The 18,858-nt window shown below is 41.4% G+C and overlaps 1 protein-coding gene and 1 long non-coding RNA gene across 7 annotated transcripts in view; one reads left to right on the top strand and one right to left on the bottom strand.

Annotated features, from left to right (window-relative positions):
• The window catches only part of LOC310838518, a 37,110-nt gene extending 24,153 nt beyond the window's left edge, over positions 1-12,957 (top strand). The window contains exons 2-4 of the long non-coding RNA XR_014561009.1: positions 10,315-10,360; positions 11,242-11,358; positions 12,688-12,957. This is a non-coding gene — a long non-coding RNA (uncharacterized lncRNA). The remainder of the gene's footprint in view (positions 1-10,314; positions 10,361-11,241; positions 11,359-12,687) is intronic.
• Positions 1-18,858, bottom strand: part of SHISA6 (shisa family member 6) — a 260,430-nt gene that overhangs the window by 183,279 nt on the left and 58,293 nt on the right. The window lies entirely within an intron of this gene.

The following is an 18,858-nucleotide window of genomic DNA, read 5'->3' as shown; positions in this document are numbered from 1 at the left end:
CTTTACTGCTATACTTTGGGCATTTTTTTTTGGGGGGGGGGGTGAATCGGCAAATGTGGTAGCCCAATCACAGCTATGCTAACATCCTAGATTTATCCATTATTTCCCAAGGCAACTTTCACTTTCACTATAAGAAGGATGGGGGAGGAAAACTAAGAGGTCTAGAAGAACCATTTGTTGGGCCAACTTTTTGAGTCTATCAATTAAGTCCACAGTTGACTTGTGGAATATTGAAGATGTTAGTTGCAAAAAGGAAGGGAAGTTGAGTGAGAATGTAAGAGCATAAGAAGAACCTGCTGGATCAGGCCAATGGCCCATCTAGTTCAGCTTCCTGTGTTCACAGTGGCCAACCAGATGCCTGCAGAAAACCCATATGCAGGATTTGAGCACAAGGGCACTCTGCCCTTTTATGGTTTCCAGAAACTAGTATTCAGAAGCACTACTGTCTCCAACTGTGAGGCAGAGCAGAGCCATAGTGGCTAATAGCCATTGACTAATTGATAGCCCTCTCCTCCACGAATCTCTTTAATCCCCTATTAAAGTCATCTATGTTGGTGACCATCTCTGCCTCCAGTGGGAGTGACTACCATAGTATACTACTACTACTACTACTACTACTACTACTACTACTACTTTATTATTTATACCCCACTCACCTGGCTGGGTTTCCCCAGCCACTCTGGGCGGCTTCCAACAAAATATTAAAATACAATAGTCTGTTAAACATTAAAAGCTTCCCTAAACAGGGCTGCCTTCAGATGTCTTCTAAAAGTCTGGTAGTTGTTTTTCTCTTTGACATCCGGTGGGAGGGTGTTCCACAGGGCAGGTGCCACTACCGAGAAGGCCCTCTGCCTGGTTCCCTGTAACTTGGCTTCTCACAGTGAGGGAACCACCAGAAGGCCCTTGGCGCTGGACCTCAGTGTCCGGGCAGAACAATGGGGGTGGAGATGCTCCTTCAGGTATACTGGACCGAGGCCGTTTAGGGCTTTAAAGGTCAGCACCAACACTTTGAATTTTGCTCAGAAAAGTACTGAGAAAAGTATGTTTTTTTAACAAGCAGTTTGATAACCGCCTTATTCAGTGGATCTGGGAAGGCTTCCCTCACAGAGAGAAGCATTCACCACCCTGCGAAGCCCAGCCCTTCCTGGCTAGCTTTTATAAGCCAGGATGAGCAAGGTTCAAGGAGACAGGTGGTTGGTTTCACTTGTCCAAGCAGCCTGTCCACATCCTCAGAGGTAACAGATTGGAATTGTTCCCATGCAACTTGACTAGACAGGACTCTAGCGCTCTCCTGCCCTGGCCCTGCTACCATGGTGGAGTCTACCTCTTCCCAAATCTGAGCAACTTTATCTGCAAAAAAACTTTGCAAAATCATTGCAGGAGATCATGTGGCCCGTACTGGGCCCCAATGGAGCAGGTGGTTCTGCCAAATTGCGAATCACCTGAAAGAGTCTCCTGCTGCTGTTTTCTGCAGATGCAATAGAGGCGGTGAAGAAAGTCTTAGTTTTAACTATGTGCTGCATGAAGAAGTACTTTATTTTATCTGTCTTCAGTCATTCAACATTCAGCTTCATTGGATATCCATGAGTTTTAGTGCTATGAGAGAAGGGGGAAATGATTTCTATCTACTTTCTCCATGCCATGGAGTCCCAAATGCTGTAAACTTTATTCATAGGGATTTGCTCCATCCCCTTGATCATTTTGGTTGCCCTCTCCTGACCCTTTCCCAGATCTACAATATCCATTTTAAGGTGAGATGACCAGAACAGTACATAGTATTCCAAATGCAGCTGCATAATGGATTTCCCCTGAGAATAGTGGAAATGGTCTCCTTGATGCCCTGACAATTTATGGTTTTCTGCAGGTTACCATTAGGGTCAGTGAGATGCATGCCACGAGGTCAAAAAAAACTTCCCTTCCTTTCTACTCCCCCCAAGTTTATATTGCTATATCCACAGCTCAAAATATTCCTCCACAGGCTGTGTGCACTACATAGTGCCTTAGTGTTCATGGGCATGATGATCAATGCATGTGCATTAGAACCAATATGACCCCCGCACCTCACCTGGAAATTTAATTGCACACTTGCATGGTGGTGGGTGAATGCAATGCCTCCCTTTTCTTCTAATAGGACTCCTTGAGTTATGAAGGAGGGAGAATTGTCTCCCATGGCCAAGACCTCGCCCAAACAAGGAGCCTGGTTAAGGTGGCCATTTGATACCTGACTTAAAACAAAAAAGTAAATGAAACATATTACCAAAAAGCGGAGAAGAGAGGAAGAGATATTCATAAGATATGTGTGCTTTACTTTAGATGTCTAGATGCAATTTTAGAAATTACTAGAAAGTAAATAAGACTGTAATACACCTTGGAGAATGCTGTGGCCAGGTGACTGGTATATCTGTCCCACCTGCCAACTGTTGATGAGCAGGTTCAAAGCCTCTCCTCTCCCTTCTTAGAGATCTTTATCCTCAAACCAGGCTTTGGATGCATTCCAGTAAAGGACTGGCCTCTATAATGTAGGACACATGGCCACCCTAATTCAGGTTCAAGACAAGGAGTGAGTGGAATGTAGCTCCTTCCTAGTAGAAGGAAGCCATTTTTCCTGCCCCTTCTCAGGGCCTGGCTCCCACGTTAATTTTGAAGGGGCAGATTTTGGAAAGCAGGCCTAGGCCTTCACCATGCGCTGCCCATGGCAATTGCTTTCTCATCCCTTTAATAAGAGTATGGTTCTGTTTCAAAATAGGTTTCTGTAAAAGATGGTTTCTGCAGATGTTTGTCATGAATCCAGGGCTATTTAACATTTTCATTAATAACTTGGATGAAGAAGTGAAGATTATACTCATCCAACATGCGGGAAATATGAGGAATTGCAAACACTACAGAGGACAGGATTATCATTCAAAATGACATTGGAGCAACTGGGTTATATGTCATGGAATGCAATTAAGGAATGAGAAATGGCAAAGCATCACCCATTGGAAAGAAAAGCCAAATATGTAACTATAGAAAGGGAGGGACAATGGCCAGCTTCCAGCACTCCTGAGAAGGCTTTAGGGATTAGTGTGCACCACAGTCTGGATGCAGAGTCAATACCATGACATTGGAACAACAACAACAACAAAAGTTGGAATATTGTGTCCAGGTCTGATTACCATATTTTCACCAGGATGCACTCAAACTGGAAAAGATTCTGAAAGCAGCTGTGAAGATATTGAGGAATTTAGAATGCATGACCTTATAAGGAAAGGACAAAGGGACTAGGAATATTTAGCCTATGCAAGACAACATGCGAGAGGACTTGAACCTTTATCACATTGTGTGGGGACCCTTCCTATCATCAGAAACCGTTCTGCCGTTGCCTGACAGCTCCACAGTATGCTATCCCATAAACAAATAGTATGTAATTTGTTCCTTGAAAGCTCTGCTGCATCACACACCCTTCTGTCTGCCACCTACAATGTAGCTGGATAAGGTTTTGCCTCAAGGACATATCTTTAAACTTCAGAAAGAGTTTAAAGAAGCCATGTTCCTATGTAATGTCTGTCTGGTAGCAAAGACACTCGTATTGCAGGGGTTTGTTCCCCGACTTTGCCATGTTCTTTGGACTATTCATCATAAGTTTTCTTGCAATGGCAACTAGGAACAGGCTTGCACAAGAAGAGTTTGGCAGGAGGGGTGAAGCAGCTTTCTGTTTCAAGCTGCCATTCATCTGGAGATCCCATCTACGTGGATGGAAGAGTGACAACCTTTGACTCGCTCACCTTCTAAAAGAGAAGGCTTGTTTCTGAAATGGACAGGGGTTTAGAATCATTCTGTTGGCCTGTGCAATGTGATAAGTATTGGTGGGAAATCCATACCTCTGAGACTGTGCTTCCTGCTCATCGGGAGCAAGGCCATATGAAGAGCACATGGCTAAGTGATCGGGCTTGGTGTAAATGTTAGTGGCCTACATTTAAAACTTAAATTGATATTGAACAATGAAGGCCCCTGTGTGTCAATGTTGCTTCTAGCTGCCCTGAAGGTATCTGGAAGGCCCTGCAGTAACTGTGCATCTAGGGAGATGTACCTCTGCACTCGCCACCTTTTGTCCTCCTTATGAATGACATTACCTGATACTTCGACTCCAAAGCCTCCTGCTTCTGTTTGCTGCAGACTGTGAGCCAAAAAGGACCTAGCACAGTGACAGGTCTTTCCAAAATGTGCAACAGGAGCATCTCCCCCCATCTTAGCCAATGAAATGGATGTGATAAAACATGGTTTGCAATGCTACAAGGAAGTTTGCCAGTTGAAAAACCCAACAGATTAGTCATTTCAGGCTTTTGGCAGCCACCTTCTTGGCTTTTACTTTGCTGCTCTAAGGTTGTACATCTAGGTGATGCTCTTCTTGGTGAGGCAAACATCATGTGTGGATTGACACACAGTGGCACTGTTGGCTATCTGAGTATTCTCCCCACACTATATAAAGTAGTCATTGCCACCTGTAAGACAGGTATTTTATTTTGGCTCATTGCAGTTCAGATGATATGACTTAATCTGGGGGGCTGATGATGTGTGAAGGGTATTAATATGTGGCAAGGGTTGGACTTCATGATTGTCTAGTCCCTTCCAGCCCTATGACTATTCCATGAAGAGCTAGCTCCTTTCAAAGACTAGCTCAGGGGTCGGCAAGGTTTACCTTGCCTGGGCCGGTTCACTCCAGTGGAGATCCCTTTGTGGGCCGGATCACTCGCTCATGTCCCTGCGATTTCCGGCATCTGTGTCTGCACAGATGCGATTTCTGGAGCCGTGGAAGCGAGTCCCCGTGTTGCACTGGTTTAGCGCAACACGCAGGGACTCGCGGAGCAGGTGGCTCGGTTCAGGGGTGGCTCATGGGCTGGTTAAACGATCCCCGTGGGCTGCTTGTGGCCCATGGGTCTTAGGTTGCTGACCCCTGGACTAGCTCTACCACAGCTAGCATTCATTACATAAATAGAAAGTGTAAAAATGCTTGCAGTATCATGCCTTAACTTCCCTGCATTGTTAGTCAGATAGGAATAAGCCAATCTTGTGCTGAAGCAAGCATAAGCCATTTTCCAGCACTCAAACTATAAAGTGGCAATGTAAGTAGTAAAGGGCTGCAGGGCCATTAGCCCCACTTCCATTGTTGGGCAGCTTGTGCCAGCTTCCCCTAGAATAACATCTGCAGCAGGAAACATTTTCTATTCATGGAGGCCGAAGGTTCACAAGTGTGCAGGAAGCCTAAATGAGTAGAAAAGACCTCCCACCACAGCAGGACCCAGGAAAGTTGGTATAAACTGTGCTTGATGAGAAGGAATGGAAACATATGGAGAAGGCTGGCAATCTTGTGATTCCCTGATGGGTACCATAAGCTCTTCTTCTCTAGTCTTGCCATGTCCTTAGTCATTGGAAATCAATGGGGCTCCACCTTGCATCTTGGGACAAGCATGGGTGCCACCAGAAAGAAAAAAAGCAGGATGATTCCTCATGTCCCTGATCAGAGATTGGAATAATTGTAGCATGTTCTGCAATGGGGTCCTCCATGGCACCAGGGAAGCTAACAGGAACATATTTTTATCCACACTAATACCAAGTAAGTCCCCATCACATTCACATTCACATTCACATTAATTATGCCACTGAAGAGGTGTGTCCAACTTCACGTCAGCATGTTACCAGATATAAATATACGCAGATTACAATATCACTAGAAAATACCAATGCTTAGCAATTTCTTCTCTTTGACTGTAAAAGCTTCTTGGTTTAAACTCAATCACTAACAGAAGGTGATACCCACAAATTGAATATTGGAGGAGCAGAAAATGTATTGGAAGGAAATCAGTTTTTAATTTTTTTAAAAAAGTAGGAATGTAACCTCACACAAGATTAAGCAAAAATATTGTAGGATGGGATAAACAGGAAATCCGAAGCTTCCATAAAACCCGGAACATGTTTGAACACTTGACTGCTGAAATCAGCCTTAACCCATTTGAGGGCCATAAGCATAACAGAAAGGTTGGACAAAATGAGCATCAAGGCTTTTTCCTTTATCCGACTCAATCCTACATTACCGCTGTAAGCCAGAGGAGGATGATGAGTATTGTGATTGTCACTTGGACATCCCAGCAGAAAAATCTGTCTCAATGAAGAGGAAGAGGATTTTAAAAATAAAATAAGAAACATCCCTGAAAAGCACTAAAAAGTTGTGAATACTCCCAACAAGACAGCTGCCTCCCTCACCTGCTCCCTGAAGATTTGTGTTACACTGTCTTCAGGGACCTGTGAATTATCTGACTGGTGTTTCAAAACTGCACAAGTAAGTAATAGGTAGCTGTTATAGAAACTGCTAAGAGACATGCTTCCTCAACCAACTCTGTAGGTACAAAATGACCTGGGGAAACTAGCCAGTGTTCAGCTTCAGAAACACAGGTGTCTGATCTCAGCTCTTGAAACTGATAATTGATAAACTGGGCAACTTGAATGTGTCATGGAAGGTGTCAAATGTTCACACGCTCACAGCCTGAGAAACTGAGGAGTTTATGTGATGATGGCAGGCCAAGAGTCAAACAGCACAAGATTTAACAAATTATTTCCAACTTTCCCATGTGGCTGCATGTGGCTGAAGCAGACCACTGATTTCACAACGCTTACCACAACATCATTGAAGACACATGAGATGTAATAGCTATACGCAGCAAAATACTGCAAGGGAAATTTAAAAATTCTATGGTGAACAAGGCCCTTCAGCAGGACAAAATATACAGAAGCCTCATATTCCAGGTAACAAATTATGGTCTGCAGCCAGAGTACTAGTGAGGTAAAACTACTGTAACTGAGCCATGAGCCTTTATTCACTTCAGATAAAACAAGGCAGCCTTCATTGTTGTACCACTAACTTAAAGAGATTATTAGCCTGTGAACTTTTCTTTTGGAGAGGGAGAGAGGCAGAAATATTCCACTATCTTTTTACCTTTTATTTGAAGAGTGGAGTCCATACCCTCAGTGTGACTCATCTTGGCATTGCTACAATATAAAACACAGCTTTCCCACCCTTCTTCCCCAGCACCCACTAAAATTGACTCTGTGGAGCTCAGGAGAATGCTCAGAACAGTGAAGCCAAATGCTTCCCTAATGGAACAATCACTTAAGCATGATGTTGAATTTTTCCCTAAGTTTACAAAGTTATATAGTTATGCATTTGGGAAATAAATAATGTTGTGGTCAACAGGAAAAGACAAGTGAGGTGGAGCGTTTGGAGATGGGATCCTGACCATAAAAAACTAACTATAAGCCGCTGAAGAGATCCTTGACTTGCTAGTTGTGATCAACATGCAGAATTATTAGGGCATGCATTCCCAATACTAAGCTCAGATAATGCATTGCTTGAAACAAATGTCCAGTTTTGGTCATTCATATCTGAGAAGAATATGTTGAAACTGGAACTAATGCAGAAAATAGCAAGTAGGATAAGTAGGGCCCCAAAACGTTTTGTGTTCAGAGGGTTACAGAGCTGGGCCAGCTCAGCTTAGGAAAAATGAATGGAGATCTGTTGACAGCACTTAAAAATAACATTTCCAGGACATTCAAAACTCATTAAAATGGGAGCCTTAATCAGGAGTCTGCAGATAATGGGGACTAGCAGGAAAGCGCCGATGAAGTTTCACCATTGGCATAAATATTCTTATTGTCTCTAGTCTCTATCTGGGTTTATTGGTGAGGACTGTTACTTTTCCTTAGTCCTGTGACATCATAACTGTGTGCATAATGGAGTGCAAAATACCTGGCTTTTCCTGGGGATTGCGTCTGGTCCTGATCTGCATAGAGGCTTTCAATATGTTTGATGTGTTTTATTTACACTCCTCACTTGTGCCTTTAAGATGAAGAATTATATCTGGAGCAGCCATGAAAGGCAGCATTACAGGTTCATGGATTTGTTTGTGAATTTGTGCTGTGAAGCTTCCATAGTGAGCAAGCGAGCAAACCCTTGATTTTGCCTGTGTTTATTCCTGTGAGGCTGCTGCTTGGAAGATTTCCAGGCTCCTCTCACTTCCTTGGGATTATCAAGGTCTAACAAAAATATGGCGTGCAAAAATATGCAGCAAATTCAGGAAGGCTGCCTGCCTGCTTCCTCCCCCCCCCCTTAAGAAGAACCACTTCAGGATGGGAAATTTGGGATTCAGAAGATGGGGGGGATTATTCAGCACCTCCTGCCTACTACCACTTTGACACCCCTTCGCAAAGTGGATTTTCTCTTTTTTAAAAACTAGAACTGTTATTTTAAACATTAATCTGTTGATTATATGAATGCTTAATTGCTTAATCAATTACTTTATTAACATAACTTAAAGCTGCCTATGAATAAAACATTATCTCGAAAGAAGAAGACGAAAAAACACTTTTTCAGACACATGCCACAGCAGACATCTCAGAAGAGGCAGAGGTGGGGGACTCTATAATATCTAAAATTACTGCTTGTGAAGTCCAGTTTGGATTAATTACAAACGAAGCAGTGGAAAGGACATTAGATTTTTTCCCCTCCTTTTGAGAATATTGAATTTCTCATAAAATCCTTTGTGAGCAAAGCACCATTTTTAAGGCACTAAATGAGATCTAAGCAGGAGCAGCAGATGTACTTATATGGCCAAATACTGATCAATAAATACTGAAAGAGAAACCCTTTCCAAGAGAATGTTGAAGCAGCCCTCCCCCTTTTTTGCTTTTACACATGTAAGCAATGTGATGAGGCAGCCCACAATCCCCACGCTTAAAGACTAGTGACAATAGAGAGCCCATGTAGCTCAGTAGGAAGAATCCTTCCTGGGAAAGGGCACTCAATAATAGACTGACTTTTCCCTTTGAGTTGTGTGATTTATTTTGACATAATACACAAGGCAAAGAAAGAGGAATTCATTAGGGTGAAATAGATTGCTACATAACTGCTAAGATGAAAATAAAGCCACTGGCAGAGAAAATGGAGGAAAGGGATGCCTTAAAGACACAGGTATGCAACAAAGTGGTGGCACGTGGCTATAAAAGAAAGCCAATCAGTAGCCTCAGTTGCTTCTTGTCAAGCCTACTGGGTTTGACAACTGTTTACCAGTTAGTGCAAGTTACCTCCATATAAACCATAGCTTTATAGACTGTGACAAAGATGGTTTACTCCCATATCCCAAGGTGGGTTATGGAGGTGCAAATACTGATTTATCAGCATGAACTATTTAAATAAAATGGGCATGTAAACATAAGTTAAATCTGAATCTATTTCTTATGCCATTAAGATCAGCCTGCCTCTGACGCTATTCTTTTTTCAGTATAAGGATATATGGGATAAAAGGATAAAAAGGACAAGTGTGGGAAATGATAGTTTATGGGCTCTTGTTTGGGAAGTTCTATCTAGCCAACTCAATATAATTCCTCACTGCCTCTTCCTCTTCCGGCATATAGACATTTGTGCATTATCTACATGAGACATCATTTTACCGGTGACCTTAAAATCAGCATGTTTACAGAAACTTGTTTGAAAAGTTCTGTATACCCCACTTGATACAGTTTCTTACTCCTATCTCTGCCTCTTTCTCTTTCTGCATAGATATTTGCACATCATTCTACTAGTGACTTAAAGTTAGCAAGAAAATAATCACTAAATTTCAAACCAACAGTGCATACAATAGTGTATACAACCAGAATACATCACTCTTTGCCATCACCTCCAGTCTCACCAGTTTAAGAGGACAAGAATACCATGAACATCAGTATGCATGCCCCAACTGAGCTATATGATAGTCACTCAGGTTCTTGTTTTCCATGAGTATCTCTTCTCCACCACCTGAATTATGGTATTATCTTCCACCACTTAGTAATGGGAGAGTAATTCAAAGGGGTGATGTGTGATGCATGCAAAAGCATTTCTCTCTGTGTGTCTTTTTAAACTGAGGAGCCACTATCCAATGCAGAGTGTTGACTTCAAAAAGCTTAAATACAAACATTTCTTTGTTGCATTCTGACCAGTGTCTTTATTATATTTGGTGATCCTTTCATTATATGATCCTTTCATTATATGAAAAGATAAAGAAAGTCCTCAACCATCTTTTCCTACTCAAGTTGTAACTTTGAAATATTTTGCCATATTATATACCTTTGGCTAATTAAATAATCTATGGCCTTTTATACTGTGGTGGGGGGGAGTGTTGTTTTTGTTTGTTTCCATGTTACATATTTTTGTGTTTTTATATTGCAAACTACTTTGCGATCCCTGGATGAAGGGTGGTATAGAAATGTAAATAATTAACTAACTAGTTAATAATACCACTTTAGCTTATCTCTTGGTCTCAGTGAAAACTCATGGCACTTCTACTTGGAAGTAAGTCCCACTGGGTCCAGTCCTTTTTATTGCTCTTATCTATGCCTTCTCCATTTGTGTGTACAATAGTTGTTTCAACAGAGTGCTGAAGACATACAATTTATTTATACAGAACATTATGGGAGACCCATAATGCACATTACTGCACATTACTGATTTTCCCCTTTCTAATAAAACAGTTCTCCCTTCTGGTTGCTGCATCACTGGGATTTGAAATCTCACAAAGATTCCAAGATTGCTCTGTTGAGTAGGCAATAGGTTGTTAAGCACCAAGTGTTGAACTGGAGCAAAACAGACACATGACACCTGCGGCCTTTCAGTTATAGAGTGCATTCTCCAGGTCTGGAATTGGGGCATAGCCCCAGTCTGATCCCAATGTTGACACAGAATTTCATGTACCATTTTGTCTTTCTCTCTCCAAATGCTGCAATGTGAGATCACCACAGTTTGATTTAGCTATCTAAACTAATTTTATTGTGCAAACATGGCCATTTAAGCATTGGCTGGTGGGGTTGGTTGCTTTGCTTCTTGAGCACTGCTGCAATGGGGTTGGTTTATCTGCTATGTTTATAAATGTTATTAGCTGCTTTGAGGACACTAGCTGAATGTGGCAATGTATTTGACCAATGTTTATTTAAAGGTTTAATGTACTGACATGTTTGAAGAAATTATGCCTCAGAAACATTTGTGCCAATAAACCTGGAAAGAATACTACCTGCCTGCCTGGATGTTTATACTCTAGACAGTATCCTACTATATGACTAGAACTGTTTTGTGGGATTTGCCATCTGAAAAATAATAGTTGCGACTGTGGATTTCTCTTTGATATTTGTGTAAAGGCAGATGCATATGCTGCATTTAGCTTCTCTGCTATATTTCAGGATTTATGGGTGCTCCCCATACACCTTGATAATCCAACTTCTCCCTTGGCTCCACCCTCAGAGTTCCTTGGCCTACTGGGATCACTCAGTGGAAATTCAGATGCTGCCTGTGCACAGGTCAAGTATTTTAGGTTACAATCTTCATCCTAATTGCCAGTGCCTGCTTCCCCCTATCTCTTATTAATAGCTGTCATTCATTGCAAATTTACCTTTGGTCCCATTGCCAAAGCTGAATGTGCTAGCAGAGATTCATTGCTGGCATTTCAGGAACTTGCTAAAGAGGGCCAACTTCAAAATAAAAATAGAAAGTGATAAGACCCAGAAATTCCAAGTGCAGAGTTGGTACTACATAGTGCAATGGTGGGAAACAGAGAAAATTCTAACACTACCTGCTAACTGTACAATGACAGTTCTGCCTTGTGATAGGATATCTGAAAAAGACCACACAGTGAAACAAAATCTGCATAATGGTACAGTGACATGTTTGTTACACTTGTAGAGTTTTACTTATCCTGTAAAATACAGTCATAGCAACAGTGATAGCTTATGGTGCTAGGTTTAGTTCAGTTTTGCATTTCCCTTTATCATGTTTGTTGTCCCTGAGCATATGAAATATATAATGCTGGCACATAGTTGGTGCTTTCTTCCCTTCTGCTTCAGATCTTTCTAAGCCTTGTAATATGCTTATGAGCACATGTCTTGCGTCAAGCATCTTTATGGGTCCTTGGCCTGTCTCTGAAACAGACCTCCCTTCCTGTTGTCCTTTTGCTGCCCCATACTAAACAAGTTGTCCAGAGACAGTGCAGATAAATAAACTACCATAAATAAGATTTCCACTAGAGCAGGAATTCTTCGGTAATGCTCACTAACTATGAATCACCCTTCCCTAGTCTAGCTGTTCTGTCTGCAGCATATATAATTGGCTGCAGAACCTGGATAATCTTCCATTAATTTGAAATCAGAAAACAGAGTACACACACTTCATGCAATCACAACGAATAGATATTATATTGGGTGACAATAAACTAATTCATTGGGATGCAGATGACTGCAATTTGCTCTCCCCGTGCCAATGTGATCTTGCTAACAAGTGTTAATGATAACTGGGAGTGTACTTGCCAAAATCTCGATTTTTGAATTGCTTATTCATGGAGAACTTTGGCTGCTGCTATGAGACTATGTGCCCCTTCCAGCTTTCCTTAACTATATCTAACTGGCAGCACATGAAGTGCTTAATGAACCATTTTGAGAACACAGGGACATTTGATGAAGTGACACAGTGAAAGAGGGTCCTGACTGCACTCCTTAAAGTGTGATAGCCTATCATGTATTCCTGTGAGCAGAACCTTGATGGTAAGAGTGGACACAAAGAGGGACATAGCCACACATGCATTTATACAGATTCATATCTACACAGTGGTTTTTAGTTGGTTTATTTTATTTCAGGTATGCAACGGAGGAGCAATCAACACCGAGACTGCAATCTAAAAGGGGGAAGTTTGTATTACTAGAAGATGACATGAAAAAGACATCAGGACCCTGGACAGCACTTAGGGAGAAAATGGGAGAACAAGAAAGACAAGGGAGAGTGCCATCATGACTTTGTGGATTTTGCAGGCTGATCCTGAAGAAAAGTCTCTCACCCACATTCTAGCTTTTCTGTCCGTTTTTACAATTTTGTGTAGGTTTCTGTGAGATAAGTCATCAGGTTAACCACTACACACAACCCCAGAGTCTGGCAAGACTGGCCTGTACGGGCAGGGGTACCTTTACCTTTACCTTTATCAGAGACAAGCATGTAAGTAAACATCCTTTTTTGGCTTAAAAAGCAATGTCTAATGCAACTCTTCACTTGCATGCCATCACATGTGCTCCCTATGCTATGCTGGAACAAATGCCATTACCATATGTGGGGTATGTGTATTGTCATGCTATTAATATCATTTTCCCGACTCTTGTCATCTCCCATCTATCTGTCTTCATGTCCCTGTCTTCTCTTTGCTTACTTTCATTTGACTTAATCGTCATCCACTTTTTCTACCGAAACACACACAAAACAGCTTACAAAAGAGCTTCAATTAGGTACAATAAAAATATAGACATGCAATACAAAACACACAGAAAATACTCTATATTTTTCAAGTCTCCTGCTGCAACTCCCTACTGTTGTTTGTGTTTTTCTCTCATAATATTGTCCTGCTCATTTTTCATAGATGGCAGGCATCCTCAGTAAGATAACTGATTTCTGGAAGTTACAGGATTGCTCTGGTAGAAAGGGGCTGCCTCATTTATAGCTCACTAATGCTAGCTGTTGAATAGTTAAGGACTTGTATAATGTTTGCATCCATTCACGTGAGATTCCTGTGCTCCTAACACCATTTACACTAACCTAAAACCTAAGCAGCAGATGTTAGAGAGCAAGAAACTTGAGGGTAGTTTATTTCATATGTGTTTAGATGCAGAGCCTGATATAATATTCCCCCAATATAAAATGGAATTTGAAACACATATTCCTCATTTCACAAAGTATATGTCTTAAGAAACCACAATACTATTTGAAAGTGTTGTGAGCACAATAATATATGATCCAAGTCCTCCCATTGTGTATATTTCTACAACTTTTAATAGGGGTGGGGGGGTGGAAAATCTTTTTCAGCTTGGGGGCCACATTCCTTTCTGGACAACCTTCCGAGAGCCACATGCCAGTGGTGGGCAAGGCCAGAGGAAGATGTAGGTGGAGCAATGAATGCAAATTTTACCTTTGTACTGTAGGCTAGCATCTACATGCACCTCCACAGCCTGCTTTGTCGTCTATCCAGGTATGCAAGAGTCATTATCAGAGTTCAAGGAAATATTTCATCTAGACCAAAGAAACAAACAAACTCAAGGAGGGTGTGGAGCAAGGCCAGCTGAGATGTGTGGCCTGGGGAGAGAGGGTGTGGATGAGGATAGACTCTGCTTCTTAAGGACATTTGTTGCAGAATTTCCCCTGACAGTGGAAAGGGCCAATGAAAAGAGGCAACTTTCATCTGAAATGAAGTAAAGGATGTGAGGGGGAAACAGGAAATGAAGCATTCTGACAGTGCTTGTCCATACCTCCATTTGCCCCACTTTCCTCCAGGAAAACCTACAGTTTATAGCTGAATTAGACAACAACAACAACAACAACAACAATAATAATAATAATACCCTGCCCATCTGGCTGGGTTTCCCTAGCCATTCTAGGTGGCTTCCAACAAAATATTAAAAATACAATAAAACATCAAACATTAAAAACTTTTCTGCAGATTGTTGTTTGCTCTGATTCAGTGGCAAAGAGTGTGTTTTCCAGGGAAACTGGTGGGGGAAATGCAAAACTGCCTGCACCCATACCTAGAAAGCAGGGGACAAGCAGAAATGTGGACGAGCACTTAAGAGCCTTAACTGACAGTATTCCAATGGGGATAAACTCCTTCATTTGGTTTCATGAATCACCAGGAAATCACATTGGCTATATATTGCGCACTTTATCTGATTCTTCAAAAACAGAGAAACTCAATGGCCAAAACAAATTGCATTGTGCAGAGTTACGGAATAAGGTTAACACCATTTAACTGAAAAGGAGCAAGGAAATGCAAAACCTGAGCAATTCCTGCTGTCAATAATCAGCCATGCTAGTTTGGGGTTTTTGTTTTGTTTTGTTACTTAATAGCAGAAATCCTGCAAAGATTGTCCAAGGGTAGCTTGGCACAAAGAACACCTGCACCCATGGTTTTGCTAAGAAGAAGAAAGGCATGGGAAGAAGCAATCTTCTGAAAAAAGTTTACAGTTATTTTAGACCATTTTTGTGCTTATGTGTGTACATAGCTGTTACCCAGACCTGCATGTTTTGTGGCCCACCAGCCAAACATTCCCACTATTCACCTAAAACATTCCAACAGGGCTCAATAAATGGCCTGGTTCCTCCCCCCTATTATCCAGGTACAGCAAAATCCAGGAGATTGTCAAATACCCAAAGCAGACCACAGTATATCACTGGTGGGCTGTGTTCAGCTGTAGTACATCGCAAAACATGCAGGCCTGGTATAGATACTCTGTCATTCCAGAAACTCAACCCAACTTTGGTTTTCTTAAAATATGGTAGGTGAGAACAAAGCTACTATCAGAACCATGGCTTCAGATCCTGGCTTGTTCTCCGATCAAACCTAAAAGTTGTTGAGCCCTCCCTCCCTCTCTCTCTCTCTCTCACACACACACACAAAAATGCCCCCAAAACATGAATTTTCAATTGACTTGCCTAAGATCCAGGACAGAGCGCTGCCCCCCCCCCCGGATGTCAATTCCACCTTTGAAATCATGGTTGCATCACAGGGAACGATGATTTGCTTAAAAGCAAAAGAAGCAGCTTTCTCTCTCCTGTAGCATGTGAGAGGGGAGGTGGGTCTATGAGCCTTAGGGCAGGCTTGTTCACATAGTGGGAAACATTGCAGTTATGTCAGAACTGTGCGTGATAATTAGAAAGAAGGTGGCTTTGCTTGTAGACTGAGAAAAATGTATTATACATCTGCACAGACAACTGCGATGTGAATCAACTGCTTAGAGTGTGCCTATTTTTCCTTGATACATAAATGGTGAGCATCTGGCAAAAGCACAGTAAGCTCCCTTAAGTGGATGTTATTTTGTACTGCGCATTCTCAGTGGAATGAAAGCAATGCAAGCAAACTTAACAAAGCAATGGAACAGTGTGTGAAGCATTTGTGAAGAAGATCCTGGTACAGGGAGCTCCTGCATCATGAGTAGGCCTATGGCCGGAGAGCTCTCGTTGATTATGCTGAAACAAGAGCACATTCCCATCCCATAGTTTGGAGAATATGCTTTGCCACTATTTTATAAACTGAAATGTGAGGCTGAGATGACTTATCCAGCTGAGTGTCATACCAGAAAAATAAATCACCAAAGCCTAGGAACCTGCGGAATCTCAAAAACCTCAAATCACTATTTGGTATTCAATGGTATAGCATATCATGTACCTATGCTCCCACCCCCAAACAATCTCCCAGTGAATTGATACTTAGCACTTGCAGCACAACCACACCACAAAGGATAGCTCAGAGTGGGAGGGGGAGGAAGAGCACATGTATCCTAGTGCAAAGAAAAACCAACACAAGATCACAAACAGCTCCAATTAACACAGTACTAAACACAATACACTGATGCGAAGTAAAACCACCAGTGATAAAGCCATAACATGAAGATGAAATTTTTCAGAGGGAGTTATATCAGGGAATTGCAATGATAGTAGCTTATTTCATGAAGCTGCAATTAAGCTGGGTTAGATAGAACCATCTCTGTTTACAGGTAAACTTACTCAGATATTACAGCTGGTACAACAGCTTTGGTCCAAATGTGTGTGTGTATAAATATGCCAAGAGACGTGCCTGCAATTACAACATCTAAAGCAGTGATGGGTCAGATAAGCGAGAAACATGTATACATAGTTATGGCTCTTGCATGCAAATAGCAGTATTCATTAATGGGTTAAGAAGACATGCATTCCTCAAGCCCACCAGTGCATCTTCACTTGCAAAAGGTTATTTTAAACAAACAAACAAACAAACAAACAAACAAACAAACAAACAAACAAACAAACACATTTAAGTATTGCTGAATACATAAGAAATGCCATGGCTGAATCAGGCCAAAGACATAGCTAGTCCACTTGTAAACATTCAAAATAATTAACCTAAATCAAAAAAGGCCAAACCAACTGGACACAGGATGAAAAGCTGCCACACACTAAGGCACAACTATGCAAAGAGCTTTGCCAAGTCTCAAACAGCTCAAATAGTGAAGGCACAGCTTTCGGCTACAATCTGAAAGACACTTATTTGGAAGATAAGTCCCATTCATTTCAGTAGAGCCTACTTCAGAGTAAACACATTTAGGATTGGGGAGTGTATTAAAATAAATAAATAAACCCAGCTCCTTTTATTTAAGCATTCATGCACAATATTTTTTACAAGCCGCCTTCACTGGCCAGGAAAACCTGAAAGTTGCTTTTCTAAAATAATAAGGTTTGAAAATAAAGAATAGTTGTAATTGATTACATTACTGCAGAAGATTCAGCATTCTGTAGGGGGAAATCAATTCTAGAAAAGCTCCTAATTAAACAGTGAGAGTTGGCAAAACTGGATAAAGCTAGATAGCAAAAGCTCATTCACCACTTTCCTGCCTTGCACATGGCCGCTATCACTTATCAATTTTATGCTCCATTTTCTCCCCTCTGCCTTCCTGCCCTGTCAAACCAGGCCTGCATATCTAAGCAAAAATTCCCCGTAACTTCCTCTGGAGTAGTGGAAATGACAATAATATGTAGCCAGTCAGGAAAAAAAATGGAAAAGCCTGGGACAAAGAAAGAGATGCTTCTGGGAATGTCTCTATAGGTCCCAGTGGCTATTACCTTCAACTCAGTGCTTTGTGCTTTCCATTCCTGTCTGACCTGTCTCCCATCCAATGAAATCCTTGAAAGGGCAGGCTCACAGGAAGTTTACATAAGTCCCTTTTCTGAAGGTTAGTTCCTGGTTCATATGTGGTGTTCGCTTTCCTCTCAATTTTGCACTACGCGTCTGCATACCACCCTACCCAATGGGAGAGGATAATCCTATGGGCTCTGCCTCCACCTCAGTAAACTTTATTTGAATACACAAAACACAGACAATACACACATATATTGGTTCTTCTGTGACAGTTCCACAGAACTCATACTGCTTTTGGATGACACGTGTAGAGAAAGGTTTTCTTCCATTGAGTTAAACAGCAAGAAATGTCAGGAAAATAAAGGTGTTTTTTCTTTTTCTTTTTAACAACTTGTGAATGGTGAGCATCCATGGGAACAACAACAGCAACAAGGATGGATATATATGAAACAGCATGTTTCCACATACAGTACATTGTTTCTGTAGAAATAATATATCCATATACATCTATAATATAAACGTACAACAATCTCACAGTGAATCAGCAGGAAACAATGTTGGGTTATCAAGGTGGCTTGTGCCTGCCCAGCAGTACAGACCACCATCTATATGCTAATGTGCCACAGAGTGAGGTGGACCCTGGAAGAGACTTGGTGGTCAGTGAGCCTAGAAGCTGTGTCTTAGAACCAGGGAGTGGCCCAGCACAGAATAGGCTGCCCCTCTCTCCCCTCAAGTCTTTCGAGGAGGCTAACTCACTCTTCAACAATCTGAAGGCAACAGAATGTGCACAAGAAAGTTAAAAATAAGAATTCACACTATATTGAAAGGAAAACCCACTCGAAGAGGCAACAGAGTGATTAAAACATGAGTCATCAAGGTCCCAGTAACAAGAAGTTCCTGAATGTCAGCTGTGAGCATCAGGATGATGCTAGATGGTACGTATGGCATGTATAATTTGCTATTTGACATAACCACATCAGCACACTCAGGATTGTACTGCATATACATATAATGTTACACAGAACATACATATTGCAGAATATGGATACTGACATGTTTTCTTATTTGTATAGCATATTATATATGTGTGTATGTTATATATCTATCTATCTTTATATCTCTCACAGATTAGGTAGACACACAAAAATATATGACCCTTGAG

This window comes from Podarcis gaigeae, assembly GCF_964106915.1.
Source record: "Podarcis gaigeae genome assembly, chromosome: 2".
Taxonomy (NCBI): domain Eukaryota; kingdom Metazoa; phylum Chordata; class Lepidosauria; order Squamata; family Lacertidae; genus Podarcis; species Podarcis gaigeae.
Note: the sequence above shows the minus strand (reverse complement) of the source record. Positions and strands in the feature narration are given on the sequence as shown.